Source organism: Pelophylax lessonae, assembly GCF_965119305.1.
Source record: "Pelophylax lessonae genome assembly, chromosome: 3".
NCBI classification, from domain to species: Eukaryota; Metazoa; Chordata; class Amphibia; order Anura; family Ranidae; genus Pelophylax; species Pelophylax lessonae.
The window spans coordinates 33114196-33139218 of record NC_138770.1 but is presented as its reverse complement, the minus strand read 5'-3'; the positions used below and the strand labels follow the sequence as shown (position 1 = coordinate 33139218).

The 25023-nt window shown below is 46.7% G+C and overlaps 2 protein-coding genes and 1 pseudogene across 3 annotated transcripts in view; all 3 read left to right on the top strand.

The window, feature by feature from the left end:
- Positions 1-25023, top strand: part of LOC309550274 (uncharacterized protein) — a gene marked incomplete at both ends in the record, with an annotated part of 1476097 nt that overhangs the window by 160075 nt on the left and 1290999 nt on the right.
- Positions 1-25023, top strand: part of LOC309549936 (uncharacterized protein) — a gene marked incomplete at its 3' end in the record, with an annotated part of 37682 nt that overhangs the window by 10318 nt on the left and 2341 nt on the right. The window lies entirely within an intron of this gene.
- Positions 1185-5389, top strand: LOC309549937 (annotated as a pseudogene). The gene is made up of 3 exons: positions 1185-1190; positions 1558-2204; positions 5376-5389. The product of its transcript is annotated as an uncharacterized misc_RNA (transcript).

Sequence of the window (25023 nt, the reverse complement as noted above, 5' to 3'; positions counted from 1 at the left end):
ACATGCTTGTATGCATGGCTGAAAACGTCGGGGCATGCTCCTAATAAGACGACGGATGGTGTCCTGGGGTATTTCCTCCCAGATCTGGACCAGGGCACCACTGAGCTCCTGAACAGACTGAGGTGTAACCTGGAGATATCGGATGGACTGAAACAGAATGTCCCAGAGGTGTTCTATTGGATTCAGGTCAGGCGAGTGTGGGGGCCATTCGGTGGTATAAATCCCTTCATCCTCCAGGAACTGGCTGCATACTCTCACCACATGAGGCCGGGAATTGTTGTGCACCAGGAGGAACCCAGGACCCACTGCACCAGCATAGGGTCTGACAATGGGTCCAAGGATTTCATCCCAATACCTAATGGCAGTCAGGGTGCCATTGTCTACCCTGTAGAGGTCTGTGCGTCCCTCCATGGATACGCCTCCCCAGACCATCACTGACCCTTCACCCAACCAGTCATGCTGAACGATGTTACAGGCATCATAATGTTCTCCACGGCTTCTCCAGACCCTTTCAATTCTGTCACATGTGCTCAGGGTGAACCTGCTCTCATCTGTGAAAAGCACAGGGTGCCAGTGGTGGAGCTGCCAATTCTGGTGTTCAATGGCAAATGCCAGTCGAGCTCCACAGTGCCGGGCAGTGAGCACAGGGACCACTAGAGGACGTCGGGCCCTCAGGCCACCCTCATGAAGTCTGTTTCTTTTGGTCAGAGACATTCACACCAGTGTCCTGCTGGAGGTAATTTTGTAGGGCTCTGGCAGGGCTCATCCTGGTCCTCCTTGCACAAAGGGGCAGATACCGGTCCTGCTGATGGGTTAAGGACCTTCTACGGCCCTGTCCAGCTCTCCTAGAGTAACTGCCTGTCTCCTGGAATCTCCTCCATGCTCCTGAGACTGTGCTGAGGGGACACAGCAAACCTTATGGCAATGGGACGTATTGATGTGCCATCCTGGAGGAGTTGGACTGCCTGTGCAACCTCTATAGGGTCCAGGCATGGCCTCATGCTACCAGTAGTGACATTGACCCCAGCCAAATGCAAAACTAGTGACAAACACTCCGAAAAGATGAGTAGGGAAAATGTCAGTGGCCTCCACCTGTAAAACCATTCCTGTTTTGGAGGTTGTCTCATTGTTGCCCATCTAGTGCACCTGTTGGTAACAACCCCCTCTGCTACTTGACTGAGCAGATGAATGTCCCAGCAGGAGTTCCCCTGACTTGACGCTATACTCTGATTATAAAGTGTTGAGCAGTGTATATGAGTGTGGAAATTTCTTGGTAATTTTTCTTGTCTTCTGACAGACGGACTCTGTGGTGGGAATAGAAGGACATCGGAGGAAGATGTGACTACAGAAGATAATGACATGGCATCTTCTCCAGAAGTAAATCCCGTTCCTCATAATATACATGACAGACCTCACCATTGGAGGAGATCATTGGAATCTCCTGATACTTCACATAGTCCTCTAATATCTGACAGTGCCGACGGGTGCGGGAAACCATCTCATCTCAGGGAATCTTCTTTATACCATACAGGAGAGAATTCATTCTCATGTTCAGAGTGCGGGAAATGTTTTAGTAAAAAAAGAAGCCTTCTTAGCCATCAGAGAATACACACAGGTGACCTTCCCTATTCATGTTCAGAGTGCGGGAAATGTTTTAAACAAAAAAAAAGCCTACTTAGCCATCAGAGAATACACACAGGTGACCTTCCCTATTCATATTCAGAGTACGGGAAATGTTTTAGTCGTAAAGAAAACCTTCTTAGCCATCAGAAAATACACACAGTAGAGCATCCCTATTCATGTTCAGAGTGTGGGAAATGTTTTAATCATAAAGGAAACCTTCTTAAACATCAGAGAATACATACAGGCGAGCGTCCCTATTCATGTTCAGAGTGTGGGAAATGTTTTAATCAAAAAGGACACCTTCTTAGCCATCAGAGAATACACACAGGTGAGCGTCCCTATTCATGTTCAGAGTGCGGTAAATGTTTTAATGAGAAAGGAACCCTTCTTAGGCATCAGAGAATACACACGGGTGAGCGTCCCTATTCATGTTCAGAGTGTGGGAAATGTTTTACTCATGACGTAAGCCTTCGTAGCCATCAAAAGAATACATGCTGTTGAATGTCCCTATTCATGTGCCAGGTGTGGGAAATGTATTAGTCACAAAAGAAACCTTCTTAGCCATCAGAAAATGCAGAGGGGTGAGCTTCACTATTCATGTTCAGAGTGTGGGAAATGTTTTAATAATAAAGGAAGCCTTTAGAGAATACACACAGGTGAGCCTCCATATTCATGTTCAGAATGCGGGAAATGTTTTGCGTTCAAATCTTTACTTGTTAGACACCGAAAAGTTCATACAGGCGAGCATCTCTAATCTTGTAATAAATAAAGGGGGGATTAACCGCACTAAAGGATGTGAATTAAATTAAAACAGCAGCAACTTCCAGTGTGACCACACCCTAAAGAAAATATGTAGATTAAGTTGCGCTAAATGTGATCAATGGAGGTATAAAGTCCACAAAAGTCCCAACAGTGATTAAAGATGACAATATCCTGGATGTGATCCTAGACCACACTCCCTTAAGGGTATACGCTTACCAGATTAAGGTAAGAAAGAAGCGAATGTGCTCTTATGTCTTGTCACCTTGATAGAAGATCCAGGCCCGTGTGAGCAGTAGACTCAGTGGTCATTGGATCATGAAAAAAATGTAAACATACGCAATAGCGTAAAACCCAACAACTAGGTATGATATCACCTCAGTGTGACTTAAATGGTAGAATGTGTATAATTAGAGCCACCACCAAGATTCACTGGTGTAGTGAGCTAATAAGAAGGAAAAATAAGAGATATATACCCCTTACCAAATACAGATAAGGATAAATGCAAAAACGAATTGATGTGTTCCAGTTGGAGTTGCCTCTTACCAGACGACAATATTAAAAAGCCAAAGTGAGAAGAAACAATGTTGAAGAAAATGGGTGTTGAACCATCACCAGCTAAATCAGCCTCTTACCAAATGGAAAATAAAGGCAAGTGTGTATAGATCAATCCAGTGTGACAGCAGGATTCAATGTCAAAAACCACCAGTAGGGGTCGCCTCTTACCAGATAATTATTTCAGCCAAGCTTGTATGACAATCAGTATACGGGGCCCGAACATGTAAAAGAAAGACTGGTCCTCGCAATCATCCATAAGTTCTACGCTCGCCCGCACTCTCTAGGTCGCGATCGGATGACGTCAGTACGCCGTGCCCTGACGACGTTTCATCATAGATGACGTTTTCAAAGGGCACGGCATACTGACGTCATTCGATCGCGACCTAGAGAGTGCGGGCGAGCGTAGCCGTCCGGCCGGCGGCTGCACATTATCTGCTCAATCCTTCCTGGTCTATTGTAAGTTTACCCTTTTTTTTACCTGAATAAATTGTATGGTTTTACGCTATGGGAGCCTCTCTTCTTCTTTTTGATTGGTGAACCTATGGATGATTGCGAGGACCAGTCTTTCTTTTCCATGTTCGGGCCCCGTATACTGATTGTCATACAAGCTTGGCTGAAATAATTATCTGGTAAGAGGCGACCCCTACTGGTGGTTTTTGGCATTGAATCCTGCTGTCACACTGGATTGATCTATACACACTTGCCTTTATTTTCCATTTGGTAAGAGGCTGATTTAGCTGGTGATGGTTCAACACCTATTTTCTTCAACATTGTTTCTTCTCACTTTGGCTTTTTAATATTGTCGTCTGGTAAGAGGCAACTCCAACTGGAACACATCAATTGTTTTTTGCATTTATCCTTATCTGTATTTGGTAAGGGGTATATATCTCTTATTTTTCCTTCTTATTAGCTCACTACACCAGTGAATCTTGGTGGTGGCTCTAATTATACACATTCTACCATTTAAGTCACACTGAGGTGATATCATACCTAGTTGTTGGGTTTTACGCTATTGCGTATGTTTACATTTTTTTCATGATCCAATGACCACTGAGTCTACTGCTCACACGGGCCTGGATCTTCTATCAAGGTGACAAGACATAAGAGCACATCCGCTTCTTTCTTACCTTAATCTGGTAAGCGTATACCCTTAAGGGAGTCTGGTCTAGGATCACATCCAGGATATTGTCATCTTTAATCACTGTTGGGACTTTTGTGGACTTTATACCTCCATTGATCACATTTAGCGCAATTTAATCTCTAATCTTGTGCAGAGTGCGGGAAATGTTTAACTAAGTAAGAACACCTACTTACACACAGGTGAGCGCCCTTTTAATGTTACGAGTGCGGGAAATGTTTTTTTTTAAACAAAGGTTTATTTCTTAGAAACCAGAAAGTTCATACGGGCGAGCGTCCTATTTCATGTTCAGAGTGCGGGAAAGTGTAAAAATAAAGGAAATATAATGAAACATCAGAGTACGCCCCCTGCTGGCACTACAGGAAATGGACGCTGGATTGTAACGGGTGGAACTGTTTAGTCCATAAACAAATGTGAAACCACCACAGTCCACTCGGGGTTGGTTTACACCCGCATCGCCCTCTGACCCGCTGTGGGGTTGGCAGGCAGCTTGGAGCCCTTATGTTAACCCTGTAAAAGCCCACGCCAGTACGCCGCAACCGTATGCATCGGGGCTGTTGCAGGACAACCCCATTCAGTTGAATAGCATTGCCCAATGTGACCGGGGGGTTCGAGGTTTGCAGTGCCATGTGTACCGCCCCATCCAGCTGCCATTTAAGCTTAAGGGGGGGTGGTAAAATCATGACTCAACTGTCTACCTTTACCGATCCCTCCCCACATGAGGGAACAGGCAGGAAATCATGACAAGACCTGGGGCAACAAGTGAGCAATTAAGACAAAACATGGGGCAACAGGTGGGCAACCCGCACAATACATGGGATAATAAGTGGGCAATCCTGACAATATATGGGGCATAAAACCAATGAAAATGGTGGCACTCCAACAGGTTATAGGGATGATATTTATTGCAGACAGTCAATACGGGATACAGAAAGGTGGACGCGTTTCACACGTAATATCGTGCTTCTTCACCACGGTGTGCGCACCTGTTGGTAATACATGGGGGCAACAAGTGGGCATTCATGACAATACATGGGGCAGCAGACAAACAATTCTGACAATACATTCTTTTTGTGTTCTACTTATAAATATGTATATAGATCTAACCTACTGGATGGAAAAAGATCACTGTAACATGCATTAACCCACAGCAGCCAATCAGGATTTATCTTTCACTGGTGAACCTTCTTAGAAGGGGGGTGAGTTGAGACCTTGCATTGATTATAGGGTCCTCAATCGCATCACGGTCAAGAATGCATACCTGATGATTGGCTGCTTAATTTTTTTGCTTCTTTAGATTTATTGAAGTAGCCGGCTTTTTATTGGTCCAACCAATGTATGATTATTAATACATTTGACACATTTGTTAATTCTATTATAAAAGATTTAAGCTTTATTTTATTCATATCATTACTGTGTGGTAATCGCTTATTCTGATCTTGTCCAATAAAAACTCTTCGTACAATATTCTGTGCCGAGTCTTCTTTTTTACCAATGATTAGACGATCGGTGATTGGAATGTGATCAGTTCATAGAGAGTCATCCATTGGGGTTTTATTAGTGAGAACGAGAGTGGAGAAGGCACCACATTGACAGCCATTGGAGGCCCTTTCTAAAGCCCTAAACATTTTGGCTACCTGTCTATGACATTAGTCTTCCAAACTCTATCTCACTGAGCTAAGGCCAGAAGAGTTCCAGAAGTTCTTCTCTGTCCACAGTTCCCAAACCAAAAGGAGACATCCACCACATCTTCAATCTTAAGGCCCTAAATGTCCTCAGCTGGGCCCAGGAGTTCCGCATGTAATCCACCAGGTCATAGCCTCTCTCTTTATCAGGGAGACTTTTTGTTTTGACCACCCCATGTACTGTACGTCAGCTGCATTTTCGGGTCTGGGGCATGCACACGTGCCACCGGCGCCCAGCGGGAGCCAATCAGCGGGTCTGGCAGACATGATGTCCGTCGCCACCCGGCAGTCTTTCCCGAGAGAGCCAGAACAGTGGTCCGCCAATGTAAACAAGGGAGATCACCGTTCTGTGTTCCCCCTTAAAAATAATATTTTGCCGTATGTGACTAAAGTGCTCGGGTTTGGCTTGAAGAAAAGGTGAGAACCCGAGCTTCCTGTATGTTTCTGCTAAGCAGGAACACAGATCTCTGCCTTCCCACAGTTAAAGCACCTCCCCCACAGTAAGTAAGCACTCCCTAGGAACACATTTAACCCTTTGATTGCCCCTGATGTTAACCCCTTCCCTGCCAGTGTCATTAGTACAGTGATAGTGCATATTTTTTTAGCACTGATCACTGTATTGGTGTCACTGGTCCCCAACAAAAGTATCACTTAGCTGTCTGATTTGTCCACCGCAATGTCACAGTCCCGCTATAAGTCGTTGATTGCCGCCAGTACTAGAAAATATTTAAAACAATTAAATTCTATAAAAATATCCCACCGTTTGCAGACACAATAACTTTTGCGCAAACCAATCAATAAACACGTATTGGGATTTTTTATTTACCAAAAATATTTAGTAGAATACATATTGGCCTAAACTGATGAAGACATTTGATTTTTTTTATTGGATGTTTAATGGCAGAAAGTAAAAAATATTGTTTTGTTTTTTTTTTTCAAAATCATTCGTCTTTTCTTGTTTATAGCACAAAAAATGAAAACCGCAGAGGTGATCAAATACCACCAAAAGAAAGCTCTATTTGTGGGGAAAAGGACATCAATTCTATTTGGGTACAGCGGCGCACGACCGTGCAATTCTCAGTTAAAGTAAGGCCGTGCCCAATCGGTGCCAATGGGAGGAATTCTGCCTCATCATTGATGTCAGTGGGAGAAATCGTGCCCCAAGGGCCAGATAAAATCAAGCAAAGGGAATCTGGCCCCTGGCAGTTTGGAGTAGGGATCGATCGATTATCGGCAACACCAATATATTGGGGGCCAATATGCACTTTCCCCGATATATCGGAATCGACCCCGGTGGTTGGCGATATTGCCGTGACGTCATCGCGTATGTTGCGCCACGCGCCTCTGCGCACTGGGAGTCTGGGATAGCTTCTGTGGCCTTCTTAGGCCGCCTCCCTCAGCCTCGTTTTGGAGTCTCACAGTGCGCACACTTGTGTTACAGCCACCGCGGCCACATACTGGAGTCTCTGCAGTGCACAGTCGGGACTGTGAGTGATTCTTCTCAAATCAATCATACAGTACAAGTACGGTGACCAGTCACAGTGCGTAACACAGCCGCCGCGGCCACCCACCCACAGCTGCCCGGTGCCAGCCAGCCGGCCACCCGCACACACCCACAGGCCTGTACCAGCCAGCCAGTCACAGGCCCTGCCTGTACCAACCAGTCACCCACCACACGGGGTGCCAGCTAGCCAGCCACCAAAGGGTGCCAGCCAGCCACACACCACACAGGGTGCCAGACAGCCACCAAAGGGTGCCAGCCAGCCAGTCACCACAGGGTGCCAGCCAGCCACCCACCACAGAGTGCCAGCCAGCCACCAAATGGTGCCAGCCAGCCACCCACCCACCAAAGGGTGCCAGCAAGCCAGTCACCAAAGGGTGCCAGCCAGCCAGCCACCCAGCACAGGTTGCCAGCCACCCACCAAACGGTGCCAGCCACCCAGCACAGGTTGCCAGCCAGCCACCCACCAAAGGGTGCCAGCCATCTAACCACCCAACAAAGGGAGCCAGCCACCCACCACAGGGTGCCAGCCAGCCACCCCCACAGGGTGCCAGCCAGTCAGTCACCCACCACAGGATGCCAACCAGCCAGCCACCCACCAAAGGGTGTCAGCCAGCCAGCCACCCACCACAGGGTGCCAGCCAGTCACCCACCACAGGGTTCCAGCCAGTCAGTTTTTTTAAGCCTCGATTCAATTTCAATTGTGTCTTTCAATTTTCAATGGAGATGGATGCAGATAGAAAAATTAAAAGTGTGGTCTGGGACTATTTCTCTTCTCCATCTTCAAGAAAATCAGCAGCACTGCGCAACACTTGCAAAAACTATGTAAGCATGGGATCAATAACTGCAAAAACCAAAAATACGTCAAATCTTTGGGCCCATCTAAGAGTTCATTATGTTAATTGTATCATGCAGCACAGAAAAAAACAAAATGAATCACAAGGTGAATCATCCCTATCCCAGGCAACAATAACAGATATGTTTTGGAAAAAAAACAGGTGGCTAAAATCTGATGGAAGATCCCAACTTCTGGACAGAGTAATCACTGAGATGATGGTAACTGATAACCAGACATTTACAATAGTGTCTGACTCTGGATTTAAGCGGTTGATGTCCATAGTTGAGCCAAGCTACACACTGAAGAGTTACAAGTTTTAACGAACTGAAATGCTGCAAAAGATTCACCAAAAATATGTTAACAAAGTAAAGAGTATGCTGCAACCAGAGAATGCTGGCAACTCACTCTCATTCATGACGGACTGCTGGTCAGGACAAACAGAATCACTAATGAGTCTTACATGGCACTTCATTGACAGCAGATGGACAAGAAGGCATTTGGTGTTGAATACAAAAGTGATGCAAGGATCCCACATTAGAGAGTACATTAAAGAAAAGTTTCTAGGCATGCTAGAAGAATTGGGAATCACCAAAGACCGAGTGATGCTTGTACTGCGAGACAGTGGAGCGAACATGGTTAAAGGTATGAGACTTGCTGAAGTATCAGACCTCAGTTGCATGGCACACACCCTCCAACTGGTGGTAAATGATGGTCTGTCAAACCAGAAAGCTTTGCTGGACATATTACCATGCTAAGGAAGTGCGCAGGCCATTTCCACCATTCTGTTCTTGCCAAGCAGCGACTGAGGTGCATTCAGGAAGACCTTGGCCTACCCAAAAACAACCTGATACAGGCTGTTCCAACACAATGGAACTCAACGCTACACATGTTATAGAGGATGCTTGAGCAGAAGCGAGCTCTCACCATATATTCTGGTGAATATGGACTTGGAGGACATTCTTGCCCTACTGCAGATCAGTGGGACATAGTAGCCAACAATATAGAGACGTTCGTACCCATTGAGGAAGTGACACTGCAGGTTAGTCATTACGAGTCATCTGTGTCCTCTGTGATCCCATGTGTGAGAGTCCTGAAGATGCTTCTTCAACAGAATGAAGGACCCAACACACGTGGCATCAAAGCATGTAGGCAAGCCATGAGGGACAGCCTCGCCAAAAGGTTTATGAAGCATGAGGAGAATAAAACTGTTGTGCTTGCATGTCTTTTGGATCCTCGATACAAGAACCATCCTTTCTCTTCTGATGATGTATTGGCCAAGGCAAAGCAATTGCTGACAGAAGATATTCAACAGAAGGTGCAGGAGGTTCCTCCTGACGAAAAGAAAAGTCAAGGACAAGAAGAGAAGGTTTCTGATGTGGAAGAGTAGGATGCAGGAGAAAAATGTCCTAAAAGACAACGGACAGAAGAGAAAATGAATCATGGTCAAATAGATATTCTGCTCCTCCTTCCTCAGTACCAAGTGAGCGTGTTTTTAGTGAAGTAGCAGCAATTTATGAAAAGAAAAAAAGCCGTTTAACTGGTGAACATGCTGAAATGTTATGCTTTCTGCACTAGAATATTGTTCTACTTAACTGGGAGTGTTGATTTGAAAGTGTAGTAGTAGTGTCTGTTCACCAGTCCACTGAGTCCGTCCAATCCACTGTCTAGCTTGTGTCTATCTATTTTTTTCTAGCAGTTTTGCACTGACTGCACTGCGCTGCAGTCAATGCAAAAGTGCTAGAAAAAAATATAGACATAGTAGACAGTGGATTGGAGTCAGTGCCAGTAGATTACTGCTGCAGTAGAACGCCACTCATTGTTGCAATAATTTTAAATCACTATTGCATTATAGTGAGTGCCCTACTGCAGTGGTAGTCACTGACTACAGTCCAATCCACTGTGTAGCTGTTGCCTTGCTTTTCTTCTACCAGTATTGCACTGACTGCAGTAGTTGCAGTGAGTGCCATACTGCAGATAGTCCTCCACTGACTCCAGTCCGATCCACTGTGACATGTCTAGCTCTTGCCTTGCTCTTTTTATAGCAGTTGTGCAGTGTGTGTATTCATTGTGTAGCTGTTGTTGCCTAGCTTTTTTCTAGCAGTTTTGCACTGACTGCACTGCAGTAGTGAATTAAACATTTTGCAGTGAGTGAGTCCACTACTGCAGCACTTTATTATGCATTAATGCATCAATAGGATGATGTGAAATGCAAATGTCCTTGCAATTGAAGTTTTCCTATCCATTTTTATGCAGTTAAGGTGTGAAGAACGAGCACTTAGTGTTAATCTTTGTTTATTAACATTTTTAACATGTTTGTTAAGAGATTTGTGTCGAAATTTGTGTTATTTTGGCAACATTTTACATGTGTGAAAATATCGTCCGATACCGATATGCGATCAGTGAAATATCGGTATCGGCAACGAAAACCAATATCGGTCGATCACTAATTTTTATACAAGAGACCCATTTCCGCTCAGACACTATTCCAAGACTCACGAACAAAACATTTCCTACAGTGGTCCATGCCACAAACCTGCATTCTAAAACCAAGGGGGTGTCCATCTTGCAATCTAAGCACATTCCTTTTACGATTTCAGACTCACTGATTGACCTGAGGGGCGATATGTTTTCTTAAAGGGCACGTATGCATCCCGACAAATGACCCTTGTGAACATATATTGCCCCAATGAACATCAAGTCTCCTTTTTCAGGAAACGATGTGACTTGTTAATCGATTTTCGGGAGGGCATGCTGATCTTGGGAGGAGAATTCAATGTCCCCCTCTCCCTTGTAGCTGAAAACTCCTCAGGCAGCACAGCTCTACCTTATCGAGCCCTACAAAAATTTTTTTGTAAAATCTTACCGTAACATTCCTTTCTCTGAGTCCTCTGATAGTCACCGCCCATTCATTCAGTCTTCACCAATGGGTATTGACCTCTTATCCATAGGAGCAAGCTAGGCATAAGACTTGTTAAAAACAAAGTAATTTACATAGACACACCTATGGGGGCTGTCCCACTGGTCCAATAACCCCCTGCTATCAGCATTCCCAACTCAGTTTGGTAGCAAGAAGTTAAAGTCCAAAAGAACCCCAATAGAGGGGCGGGGGCGGTGACTGTCAGAGGACTCAGAGAAAGGAATTTTACGGTAAGATTTTACAAAAATTCAGTTTTCTCTTACGTCCTCTGACGTAAGAGAAAACTGAATTTTTGTAAAATATTACCGTAAAATTCCTTTCTCTGAGTCCTCTGACAGTCGCCGCCCACTCATTCAGTCTTCACCAATGGGATGTCCCAAAGCAGTGTAGACATGAGGGGTGGGAAACGTAACCGTCACAAAGGCAACGCAAAGTCAGAGAAAGGAAACTTACTCGAACAGAAAGGTAAAACCTCTGGGTAATAAAAAAAGCTCAACTGGAACAACAATCCAGGAAAGCAAATAAACAAGGGGACCCGCAAAACTAGGGTCCACTTAAAGCACTGCCGCAAAGAGAACTTTGCGGCCAAAGGAGGCATCAGCTGATGCCAGAACATCAAGTTTGTAAAATTTATAAAAGGTGTGCACAGACGACCAAGTCGCAGCCTTGCACACCTGGACCACTGAAGCCTGATGCCGGAAGGCCCAGGATGCACTCACCACTCTGGTAGAGTGCGCCTTGACAGGGAAGGGCGGAGCCCGGTCCCTAAGCGAATAGGCCTGTACAATAGTCTGTCTGATCCATTTAGAAATGGTTGCCGCAGACGCAGCCATACCCTTCCGGGGTCCCTCAGGAAGGACAAAAAGAGAATCCGATTTCCTAAAGGATTCAGTGAACGACAGGTAAACCCTGATCGCCCGGACAACATCCATGGAATGCAAAGCAAACTCCTTAGGATGCTTAGGATTCGCACACAGCGAAGGCAAAACAATGTCCTCATTAAGGTGAAAATCAGAAACCACCTTAGGAAGGAAGGACTGGTTAGGTCGCAAGACCACCTTATCCCTGTGAACCACCAGGTAAGGGGAGCGGCAAGGCAGGGCCGCCAACTCCGACACTCTGCGAGCAGAAGTGATCACCACCAGAAAGGCAACCTTTTTTGACAGAAGAGGCAAAGAAATTTCCCTGATGTTTTCAAAGGGAGGACGTTGCAAAATGGACAGAACCAAGTTCAAGTCACAAGGAGGTAAAGGCGCCCTCCGAGGAGGGGCCAAATGACGCACACCTTGAATAAAGGTGCGAATCAAAGAGTTAGATGCCAAGGGGCGCTGCAAAAGGACAGCCAGTGCAGATAACTGGCCCTTAATCGTGGTCAACGCAAGGTGCTGGTCCACACCAGTTTGCAGGAAAGCTAACACCCTCGCTACCGAGAAGGAGCGAGGAGGGATGCCCCTGGATTCACACCAGGCAAAATAAGCCTTCCAAGTACGGTAATAGATCTTACCAGATGAGGCCTTCCTGGCCTTGAGCAGGGTAGGAATGACCTCCGAAGAGAGACCTCGATCTCTCAGAACCTGACTTTCAACAGCCACGCCGTTAAAGCCAGCGACTGTAAAGCAGGATGGAATATCGGCCCCTGAGACAGCAGATCATCTCGTAACGGGAGTCGCCAGGGAGGCTCGATGACCAGTTGCATGATGTCCGCATACCAAGACGGGCGTGGCCAGTCCAGGGCCACCAGAATCACCAACTTCGGTTCCGAGACCAACCTGCGAAGGAACCTGGACAACAACTGAATCGGGGGAAAAGCATAAATCAGACGATACTGATTCCAAGGCACCACCAGCGCATCCGAGGCGTCTGCCAGAGGATAGCACGTTCTTGCCACGAACCTACCCACCTTGTTGTTTAGCCAGGACGCGAACAGATCCACATCTGGGTTGATGTAGGCCACCGCAGTGGCATTGTCCGTCTGCACCCATACAGGGCGGCCCTGAAGATGATCCGACCAATGGAGCAGGCACAGCCTGATCGCTCGCAATTCCAAAATGTTTATCGGCAGGGAGGATTCCTCCTCCGACCAAGTGCCCTGGGCAGACAAAGTGCCCAGAACGCCACCCCAGCCCAACAGGCTGGCATCCGTGGTTACCACCGTCCACAACAACGGCTGGAAGGACTTCCCCTCCACTACGGATGGAGACTGGAGCCACCACAGAAGATCCTCTCTGGTCAGGCAACTCAAAGAAACCCTCAGGTCCAAAGGACTGAGGAAGTCTGTCCCATCTGGCCAGTATCTCTGCCTGGAGAGACCACGTGTGAAACTGAGCAAACGGTATCACTTCGAAAGCAGACACCATCAACCCCAAGGGACTGCATACAGGTCCTGAGCGACAAGGATTGGTTGTCCCTGAGGGACCTGACCTCGTCCTGTAGGGTCCAGAGCTTGTCCTCCGGTAGAAACACCTTCACTTGGGTGGAGTCCAGGACCATCCCCAGGTAGGGGAGACGAACCGAAGGAGACAAAGTCGATTTCTGGACGTTCATGGTCCACCCGAACTCCTGGAGCGTCTGAACCGTAGTGGGCAGATCGCGCAGCAGGCTCTGACTGGCACTCGATCTTAACAGAAGATCGTCCAGATATCCCAAGATCGCAATGCCCTGTGCCCGAAACAGGGCCAAAACAGGAGCCAGCACTTTGGTAAACACCCTTGGGGCCGAAGCAAGACCGAAAGGTAACGCCACAAACTGATAGCGTGCCTCCGCGATTGCGAATCGGAGGTACCTCTGATGACCCTCGAATATGGGGATGTGTAAATACGCATCCTTGAGGTTGATGGAAGCCAGAAAATCTCCTGGGCTCAGGGAGACTACCACTGAGCGGAGCGATACCATGCGGAATTTTTGAATGCGCACGAAGCGGTTCAGAGCTTTCAAGTCCAGAATTGGACGCACCTTGCCCTCCTTTCTGGGCACAGTGAACAGATTCGAGTAAAAACCCCAAAATCTGTCCCTATAAGGCACCGGGACGATCACTCCCTGGGCGAGAAGATCCTGAACCGCCCGATGAAGATCTTGCAAATGGTTGGGTCAAATGAAGATTTGAGGGAAAGAACCTGGCCGCGAAAGGAATTAGATCTTGTAACCTGATCGAATGATTTCCTGAACCCACCTGTCCAGAATCCGGAGCAGCCAAGGTTCGAGAAAACCATGCAGACGTCCCCCAACCCCTGGAACAGATGAGGGCGTCCCTTCAGGTTGAGGCGGGCTGGGCCGCCGCTCCAGCCTGGGCGGCTTTTGACTTGCCCGCCCAAGGCTTCCTCTGGCCGCCATGGCCTTTAAAGGGTTTTCCCTTGTCCTGTGCTTTGAAAGCACGAAAGGACCCCTGGTTTGGTTTAAAGGAAGGGCCCAGCTTACCGCGGAAAAACTTACCTTTAGGATTCTGGGGCAGCAGAGTGCTCTTGCCCCCAGACTCCTTTAACCAATTCGTCCAGGGATTCCCAAAAAAGATGAATCAGCACATAAGGGATGCCAGACACTGTCTTCCTGGAAGTCTGGTCAGCCGACCAGCTCTTCAGCCAAACCAGGCGACGGTTAAGCACCGCGACACCAGACAGGCGTGCGGCTAAAGGGGCCTCATCTAAGGCCGCGTCACACAGGTACATAACCGCCTGACTAATCTGGTCCACCATCTCCAAAGCGGTAGGGGGGGCAGAGTCAGCCACGAGGGTGCGCCTAAGCACCTTGGTCCAATCTGCCACAGCCTGAGACACCTGAGACACCCTAACCGAGGCGAAAATAGGTTTCAGCAAGGAACCCGCCACCATATAGGCGTGACGGGCGAGGGATTCCAACCGCCTATCCGTAGGGTCCCTGAACACCTCAGTGGGTACCAGAGTGGCCCTGTTCAATCTGGACACCGTGTGATCCACCTTAGGGGCTACAGACCAGCGCAAATCCGTAGGAGACGCAAAGGGCTAACGGAGTTGAAACCGTTTAGGTACCACAAAATTGCCCTTCAAATTGCACCATTGCTCATTCACCGTCTCATGAAACTCAGCGGGGCAAGGAAACACCTGCGCCGCTTTTTGGGATCTGCGGGTCCCAAAAGAGGACCGCTTACCCGGAGGGTTGGGCTCATCCTCCAAATGTAGTGTATCTTTCACAACAGTAATCAGCACAGACATAGCAGCACATTCTCTGGCCGTCCCAGGGGGGGAATCATCCCCCTCCTCGTCCTCCGCCTCCCCTTCAGACTGGGAGGAATGAGACCCCTCCAGGGGTACACTATCTACAGCAACCATGTCAGAATCAGAAGAGTGAGAAAACCTAGGCCTTTTTCTAGAATCCCGTTCAGCCATCAAAAGATCCACTTTGGACGCTAAAGTCGCAAGTGCAGCAGTAAGTGTAGATGATTCAGAGGAGCCTGAATCATCCACCAAAGCTGGGGGAAATTTGCTGTCCTGGGACTCCATAAAATAACTTTTTTGGCGCTGGCCCTTTAAATCGCACGGCGATCCCACCGCAATACACCGCTATTAAGGACTACACTGATAGACCCCTCAGGCAGGAACAAAGCTGATAGCCAGAGATATTCCCCACAAAACAGAAAGAAAACAGACCCCCACAAGTGTTACCCCGCTGGCTGATGATCTCCTCAGTATGAGAAAGGAAGTGATGTCACACCGCATGAGGCTGAACAGGACTCAGGCTAAGGGAAAATGGTTGCCCATAGAAAGCAATGGGAGGCTCCGGGAAAATGGCCGCCGACATGTGCACAGAAGAAACACATTGCCACACGCAATATGGCGCCCTAAGGCGCCAAAACACACTACATAGAGAGCTGCAGAAAGTGCCCATAGTGAAACTAAGCAGCTGCCCACACCTAAAATGGCGGACCCGCGGTTTTTTACACTGCAGCGGGGCGCCCATGCATGTCTGCACCCAAACACAGCCACAAACGTGTCACCCAGGGTAGGGACCCCCACAACCCCCCCACATAGCATCCTAGACGCGGTAGAGCCCCCGCAGGGATCAGGAGTAAGGCGAGCCCCAGACACACAGACATGAGGGGATACCACAGACCTAGCAGACTGCAATCCCCAGACAGAAGGCCCCACACAGAACGTACTTACCGTACCAGATGGCGTGGGCGCCTCTCATCGACGGGAAGCCTCCCACCCCAGGTGGTGGTGGTGCCGTGAGCCAAAAAACGCAGGACTCTAGCAGATGTTTTGCCTGCCTCAAAAGACGCCCAAAAAATGCCCAAAAAAATGCCAGCTACAAAAACGCCCAGGTGTGTTTTTGCAGCTGGCGTTTTTTTTGGGGTCTTTTGAGGCAGGCAAAACATCTGAACTTCTGTATAGGGGTATATATACACACACACTTGTATGTATTTATACACATACACACATATAGGTGTTATAGGAGCGGAGACATATGCCTGTTAATTATTTAATTAGCGCAAGCATATGTTTCTGCTACTTTCACACCTATATATGTGTATATATACAGACATGGGTGTCTGTATATATACCCCTACACAGATGTTCAGATATCATGCCTGACTCCAAACATCTCCTCAAAAAAGCCCTATAAACGCCTGAAGCAAAAAGCATGCTCACAGGTGAGAAGCCATATCGGTGCACTGAATGTGACCTAAGAGAAACAATCTTTTCTCTATAGCGGTCACCCTGATATGGAAGGGTTTTGTCACCCTGCCATAGCAGTCAGAGTCAGTTAACCCTACACTACACTACGGTCCCCTTACACTTAACACTTTCCCTACAGAAACTAAATTATTAAAGCTAACTATAGTGGAAAATAGCACCCTAACTACACTAGATACCCCTTTCCTCACACTAAAAATTGCTAAATGACACTTTGTAGCAGAAGTCACAGAACTGCTTCCAGTCTCTTCCATGTCCCTGTATTACAATGCTAGGAATTTGGCGGGAGCTATCTTATATACTGGGGGGCGTATTCACTAATGATTGGCCTATAGACCCCCTAGTCACTCCAATCACATTCCTAGCATTCTCCTGCCCCCTCAATTGGCTTTTACTGATGGTTCTGGTCCAATCACGGGCTTTTAAAGCCCATTTCCTGAACCATTGCATTTTGGTCGATTCTGGTTGCCGAATTCCGAACTTTTTCAGCAAAAAGTTCGGAATTCAGCCGAACCTCGAACAGCCAATGTTTGGGTCGAACCGATGGTCGACCCGAACCGTTCGATCATCCCTACTCTCTATATCAGCTGTGGCAAAAAAAAGAAAAACAGAAATTGATTCAGTTGCTAACAGACCACATTCGAATGTTGGTAAAGGTTCATAAAAAAACACAAGATCAAAATACCCTTAGAGACCTGGAGCATACACGTTCTCTCTTGGTGGAGGAACTAGGTAAATGGACTCACCACCTTTATATACTTAATTAGAAAATATTCTATGAACAGGGTAATAAAAGCAGAAAGCTACTTACCAGAGCTGTAAGTAGCTCGTGAAGGAGTACTACTATAAATCACCTTCAGGATAGACTGGGTAACACTCTCACCAAAAATGAGGACATAACCAAACAATTCAAACTTTTTTACCAGAAGCTGTACAACCTTAACTCTTCTGAGCCTTCCCCCCATGAACAGACCACATGCAATCGCTTAATTGAGGACTTCCTATCCGAAGACTGCCCCACTGCTATCTCGACAGAGAAAAAGACAGAACTAGAGCAACCATTTACCTTGACTGAGTTAAAGACTGCCCTGAAACAAATAAAACCTGGTAAAAGTCCCGTCCCGATGGACTCACGGTTCAATACTACAAATGCTTCTCAAATATCCTTCTTCCCCAGCTACTCAATACACTTAATTAACTGCTGGACACTCCAACCCCCCTAGACCGCCTCCTCGAAGCGCATATTACGGTCATACCTAAGGAAAACAAGGACCCCCCACTTACATCCAATTACAGACCAATTTTGCTTTACTCTACGCTTAAATGTTAGCCAACAGAGTGCTCCCTATTCTTCCACACCTGATCTCCTTAGACCAAGTAGGTTTTATGCCAGGCAGAGAAGCCAGAGACAATACGATCAAGGCCCTGAATCTACATCATTGGCTCGCTTCCTCTAATCAACAGGGCTTCTTTCTCTCACTTGACGCTGATAAGGCGTTCGACAGGGTTGCATGGGATTACATGGCAGCAATGCTTTGATCAATGGGACGGTGTGCTAGTATTCTAGTATGTTCTACCCCGTCCGCCAGAGTGAGAGCTAATGGCCACCTGTCAGACGCTTTCCATATCACCAATGGGACGAGGCAGGGTTGTCCCCTCTCCACCTTGGTGTTCATAATGACTTTAGAACCTTTCTTAAACAGACTCCGGGCCAACGTGAATATTAGGGACATTACGGTAAGAGACAGAGAATACAAAGTGGTGGCTGTTGCTGATGATGTACTTCTTTATTTTCGTACATCACGGGACACAGAGCAATAAATCATAACATATGGGTTATATAGCCACCTATAGGTGAAGGACAGTGGCAACCAATCAGAATTGATGACCCCCTATATAACCCCATACAGGAAGTACCTAAGTTTTTTTCGCCAGTGTCTAAAAGGTGAAGGTCGCTGTGGAGAGGTGCTCCACATGTTTGTTATTGTTTAAAAGAAGAAAGACGATTTTTTTATCATACCCCAAACAAAGATCACTGGATCTAAGGGGTTAGCTATTGGATCCATCTAAAACAGTCAATGGACTAAAAAGATGGTACCCGAGCCATCCTCGCTGTCCTTTTTAGGCGCTGGACCCTGGGATACAGACCCTTGGAATACCAAACCCCAAAGGCGCTCTGTGCAGGGTGCTCTACAGGTCCAAGTCCGTGACCCCTCTTATATAGAGGACCCAGTCCTTGAAGGTCTCTAAGCCCATGCTCACCGTGAAGAGTGAAGATTGGATTCTTGCTTATAGCAGTGTCCTGCGAGAGGACTGGGGAGTCCATTTTAAATATTTACACAGCAAACAAAAACCTTAAAAGGTTAAAAATTGCAAAACTGTAAATATTTTATGCACTGTTCCCATTAATAAGATTACAGAGACTTATGTCAAGTGTATTTCAGCTTGTATTTACATTGTAGCAGGTTTATGAAAAGTAAGTTTAAAGCATATTGTTACACTGTTTGTTACCCTGAGCTTATTATCTGATAAGTATCAGCTGGGACAAACAAGATTCAGCCTAAACTGCTCTCTCCTCTATTTGATTGTTGTGTTAGCCCTGGCGCATAGGCATTCGCATGTTCACCTTTGCTGGATCGCGTGTCACGTGTCTATGGCGTACGCCTATTCCCATGCATGGGGGAATCTTAACATTTAAGTACAGGCATACGCCATGTGGTGGGCGTGTTCTAAAGCAATTTGGCGTGCAAGTGGATGCCACACACCACGCCGCACATACATAAAAGGGCACATTCTGCAAGGAACTGTTTCCAACACACTAGTCTCTGTCACAGGCTGAAAGGGGACACAGAGCAGCAGCAGCTGGGTTACATGAGTCACTGTGGATGTATGTTACTGGCACTAATAGGTCCTGTATCTTAGGTAATCAGTGTTGTGTGCATTAGGCTGTATAAGCTTAGCACAGACTTTGAGTACACTTTAAAGGTAGTACCTCAAGTTTGTCTTGCTATAAAGGAATGTCTGCCCAAAAAAGGGCTGGAGGGAGCACAGTTGGAAAGGGCACTGTGATGCCACCGTCAGGCCCTGAAGGTCCTAGTCATGTTTCCACTATGTCTACTCCTCCTGAGAAGCCAGAGGCTTTATCAGACATAGTAGCTATGTCGTGTACTTCTGACACAGCCTATGTTACCAAGGACGATTTGGCATCAGCATTTGCCAGCCTAGAGGGTAGGATTGCTGACATGATTGCAGCACCACATGGAGGAAAGAAGCGCGTTAGATCCCCCTTTCCTGAGCCACCCCTGAATGAGTTCAGGATTGGGCAGAGGATGTGGAAGATGTAGCTGAGGGTGACTCTATAGAAGGTCAAGCTGAAAGTTCCACTTCCAAGGGGTCAGAGGAATCTCTATCAGCTTCTCAATCCCAGAGATTGTTTATCCAGTCTCTTGCTGAGATGGTCCGGGCTGTGTTTAAACTCCTGCCCTTAGAGACTACTGAACCCTCTTTTTCCTCCCTAGGCTCATTGCGCCCTCCTCAGAGTCCTCGGTCATTTCCCATGCATCCACTCTTAGAGCAAGAAGTGTATAATGATTGGGATCATCCAGATAGGATATTTGTTCCTCCTAAAAGGTTTTCATTGTTATATCCTATGGAGGATACATTTTCTAAGGGATGGAAAATTCCCACTGTGGATGCAGCCATTTCTTCGGTTAACAAGAATTTAACCTGTCCTGTGGATAATGCCCAGGTTTTTAAAGATCCAGCAGATAAAAAGTTGGAATCTTTATTTAAAGCCTCCTTTGCGGTTGCAGGTTTTGCAGTAGCAGCCATAGGAGTGTGTCAGTCTTTGAAAGACCACATAAAGCGAGTGGCCAAGACAGTTTCTTGTCAAGGAGAGTCTGTGGAAGATCTGTCAGATCTACTTCACGCTTTTTATTTCGAAGTAGATGCTCTTACGAACTCCATAAGACAAATGTCACGATTTGCTCTGATGACAATGCATATGCGCAGAGTCTTTTGGTTAAAGAGCTGGTCTGTGGAATTACCATGTAAACAATTACTGGCTAGCTTCCCCTTTCAGGGAGAACGCCTTTTTTTGGTGATGATCTGGATAAGTATATCCAAAAGATCTCGGGAGTGAAAAGTACGTTGCTACCTGTAAAGAGGAAGAGGAAGAGTTCCACCTTTAAGATCCCAAGCAAACATAAGACCAGTGCTTCCAGATCCAGGCAGTGCCGATGGCCTCAACCGTCAGCATCCAGACTCAAGCCTTCGGGGCAAGGTCAAAAAAAATCCCCGGGGCCAGAGGTCAGCCAAGTCTTCCTCTAAGCCCTCTCAGTGAAGGGGCGCCCCCACTCACCTGGGTGGGTGGAAGGATCTTGCAGTTACATAGTTACTTAGTTAGTGAGGTTGAAAAAAGACACCAGTTCAACCCATAATGTGTGTGTGTGCGTGTGTTTGCTGTTAACTGTACATTGTCATTGTATACCCCTTTATGTTGTGGTCTTTAAGGTGCCCATCTAATAGTTTTTTTAAACTATCAATGCTCCCTGCTGATACCACTGCTTGCGGAAGAGAATTCCACATCCTTACTGCTCTGACAGTAAAGAACCCCTTACGTAAATTAAGGTTAAACCGTTTTTCTTCTAGTTTTAGTGAGTGGCCATGTGTCTTATTGTATTCCCTTTCTCTGAAAAGTTTTTTCCTGATGCTAGGGTCACCAGTACAGTATTTGTACATTGATATCATATCCCCTCTCACCGTCTCTTCTCCAGAGAGAATAAGTTCAGTGCTTGTAGTCTTTCCTCATAGCTGATGCCCTCCGTTCCCCTAATTATTTTTGTTGCCCTTCTCTGTACTCTCTCCAGTTCTAGCACATCCTTTCTGAGGACCGGTGCCCAGAACTGGACGGAATACTCCAGATGTGGCCGGACCAGAGTCTTGTAGAGTGAGAGAATAATCTCTTTATTTCTGGAGTAAATCCCCTTTTTTATACAGTACATGCCAGTATTCTGCTGGCTTTGCTTGCAGCAGCTTGGTATTGCATGCCACTGCCAAGCCTGTAGTCGAATAGGACTCCCAGGTTCTTTTCCATCTTAGATTCAGTCAGAGGTTCCCCCCTAGCGAGTAACTTGCGTTCATGTTTCTGATGCCCAAGTGCATTACCTTACACTTTCAACATTAAACCTCATCTGCCATGTAGTTGCCCACCCCGTTATTTTGTTCAGGTCTGCTGGTAAGGTTACCACGTCCTGCATAGAAGATATTGGCATGCTTACTTTAGTATCGTCCGCAAATGCCCAGATTGTGCTGTTTATCCCATCCTCTAGGTTGTTTATGAATAAATTAAACAGGATTGGCCCCAGGACAGAACCTTGGGGGACCCCACTTTCCACACCCGCCCAATCCGAGTACTCCCTATTTATCACCACCCTCTGGACTCTCCCCTGGAGCCAGTTCTCTATCCAGGTACTCACCCTATGGTCCATACCTACGTACCTTTGTTTGTACAGTAAGCGTTTGTGGGGAACTGGGTCAAATGCCTTTGCAAAGTCCAGATACACCACATCCACAGGCCTTCCTTTATCCAGATACACCACATCCACAGACCTTCCTTTATCTAGATGGCAACTCACTTCATCATAGAAGGTTAATAGATTGGTCTGGCAAGAACGATTTTTCATGAATCCATGCTGATTACTACTACTAATACCGTTTTCATTACTAAAGTCTTGTATATGGTCCCTTAACATCCCCTCCAAAATCTTGTAGACTACTGATGTTAGGCTGACTGGCCTATAGTTACCCGGGATATATCTCGGCCCTTTTTTTAAATATTGGTACCACGTTGGCTTTTTTCCAATCAGCTGGCACCATACCCGTCTGTAGACTATCTGTAAAGATCAAGAATAATGGTCTGGTTATCACCAGTTCTCAGGGGCATGGGCACTGGGAGGAAAAAGGGTCCCATCAGTTGCAAAAAAAACAATGTAAATGCCTATGGAGATTTTTAAGTACCGTAATTTGTCGCCATTCTACGGGTGTGCGCCAATTTAAAGCATGACATATTAGGTATCTATTTACTCAGCATAACATCATCTTTCACATTATACAAAAAAAATTGAGGTTTAGGGTTAATTAATTTTAATTAATTAAAGTGTATTTTCCCCCCAAAAAATTGCGTTTTTTTCCCTCAAAAATTGCGTTTTCAAAACTGCTGCGCAAATACCATGTGACATAAAAAATTTAAACTATCCCCATTTTTTTCTCTAGGGTCTTTGCTAAAAAAAATGTATAATGTTTGGAGGTTCTAAGTTGTTTTCTAGCAAGAAATACTGATACTGTTTGGAAGAAGATCAATGGAGAACACCCTGAAGGCCAGTCCTGAAAAGTTACCTGTTAGAGCAAATAACCAAAACATCACCGGCTACAATCATCGTAAGTACACTAAGTACAAAAATCCCAATATGGTCCACAATGTGGTGACCTGACTTCTCTCAGATGGAATGCACAGACAGGAAGTGATGTAGTTACAGACAGGAAGTGATGTTGTTACAGACAGGAAGTGATGTCAGGTATACATAGAACATTCCAGAGTGAGTTGTGAGTCGGGAGGAATTAGAGAGGAGACGTAGCTGGAAGTGGCAGCAGAGGAGGTAATAAGATCTTATTTTATATTTGTAATCTTTAGTTACCTAAAGAAAATGTCCTCCTTCCTTTTTGCCGCTGGGGGAACAGAAACAGAGGAACGCATAACACTGAGGATCTCTTTCTGGTCCCCCGGTGAAAAAATAAAAGCATGAACGCACAGCGCACTTCCCAACAGCAAAACTTTCTCCAGCTCTACTGGAGCGCCCCCACCAGACAGATGCGAGGTATCCACAATTTATCTGGGTGAGAAGCAGAGCTCATGGTGACTTGGACACTCCCATCTAGAAACATTCAGCAGAACGCCCCCCCAACTAACATTAATCCCTTCCTCTGCCTGAATACTAACTGGACCCCCAGATCTATATATGCTGGATGACCGGGAACCCCACCATGTCTGTGCCATCTATACTCTGCATGTATCAGAAGACACGGCTACCTGCCCTCATCTAACATCGCTGTCCCCACTCCTCACCCCCCCCAATCTAACACCGCTGTCTCTGCTCCTCACCCCCCATCTAACACCGCTATCCCCCACACCTCACTCGCATCCAACACCGCTGTCTCCAATCCTCACCCCCCCCCCCATCTAACACCGTTGTCCCCACTCCTCACCCCCCCATCTAACACCGTTGTCCCCACTCCTCACCCTCCCATAAAACACCGTTGTCCCCACTCCTCACCCCCCATCTAACACCGTTGTCCCCCACTCCTCACCCCCCATCTAACACTGCTGTCTTCACTCCTCACCCCCCATCTAACACTGCTGTCCTCACTCCTCATCCCCCATCTAACACTGCTGTCCTCACTCCTCACCCCCATCTAACACTGCTGTCCTCACTCCTCACATCCCATCTAACACTGCTGTCCCCCCTCTTCACATCCCATCTAACACTGCTGTCCCCCCCTCCTCACCTCCCATCTAACACTGCTGTCCAACATTCCTCACCCCCCTCCCATCTAATACTGCTGTCCCCCATACCTCACTCCCCCATCTAACACTGCTATTCCCGATTCCTCACCCCCTATCTAACACCGCTGTCCCACACTGCTGTCCCCCCTTCCAACCCCCCATCTATCACCGCTGTGCCCCACTGCTCATCCTCCAACTAACGTCGCTGTCTCCTGCTCCTTACCCCCCATCTAACACTGCTGTCCCCCATTCCTTACTCCCAATCTAACCCTGTTGTTCCCCTCTCCTCACCCCCCATCTAACATAGCTATCCCCCATTCCTTACCCCCATTTAACACTGTTGTTCCCCTCTCCTCATCCCCCTTCTCACACTGCTCACCTATATTCCACAACCCCCATGGACACTGTTGTCCCCCACTCCCCGTTTCCTTATTCAACATTGCAGATCTCCACTCCTCAAACCCCATATTTGACACTTCTGTCCCCCAACTCTTTACCCAGACCAAATGCTGCCACCTTGCTTTCTCTCGCTGGTCACATGACATCACTCCTATCTCTATTAAAGCGTAGCTCCACTTTTAGTGAGAAAAAAACATTCCCCTCTGATTGATCTCTATACCTTGCAGGGATTTTAACAAACTTTATTGCAGATTCCTACCTTTTGTTATTCTGAAGAAATCATTGCTTGGTCCCTGTGCCTCTGTGCTGAGTGGGTGAAATGGGAGTGGTTTCATAATTATCTGTCAGCTGTGGCAGCTGCAGGGCTCTAATGAGGAA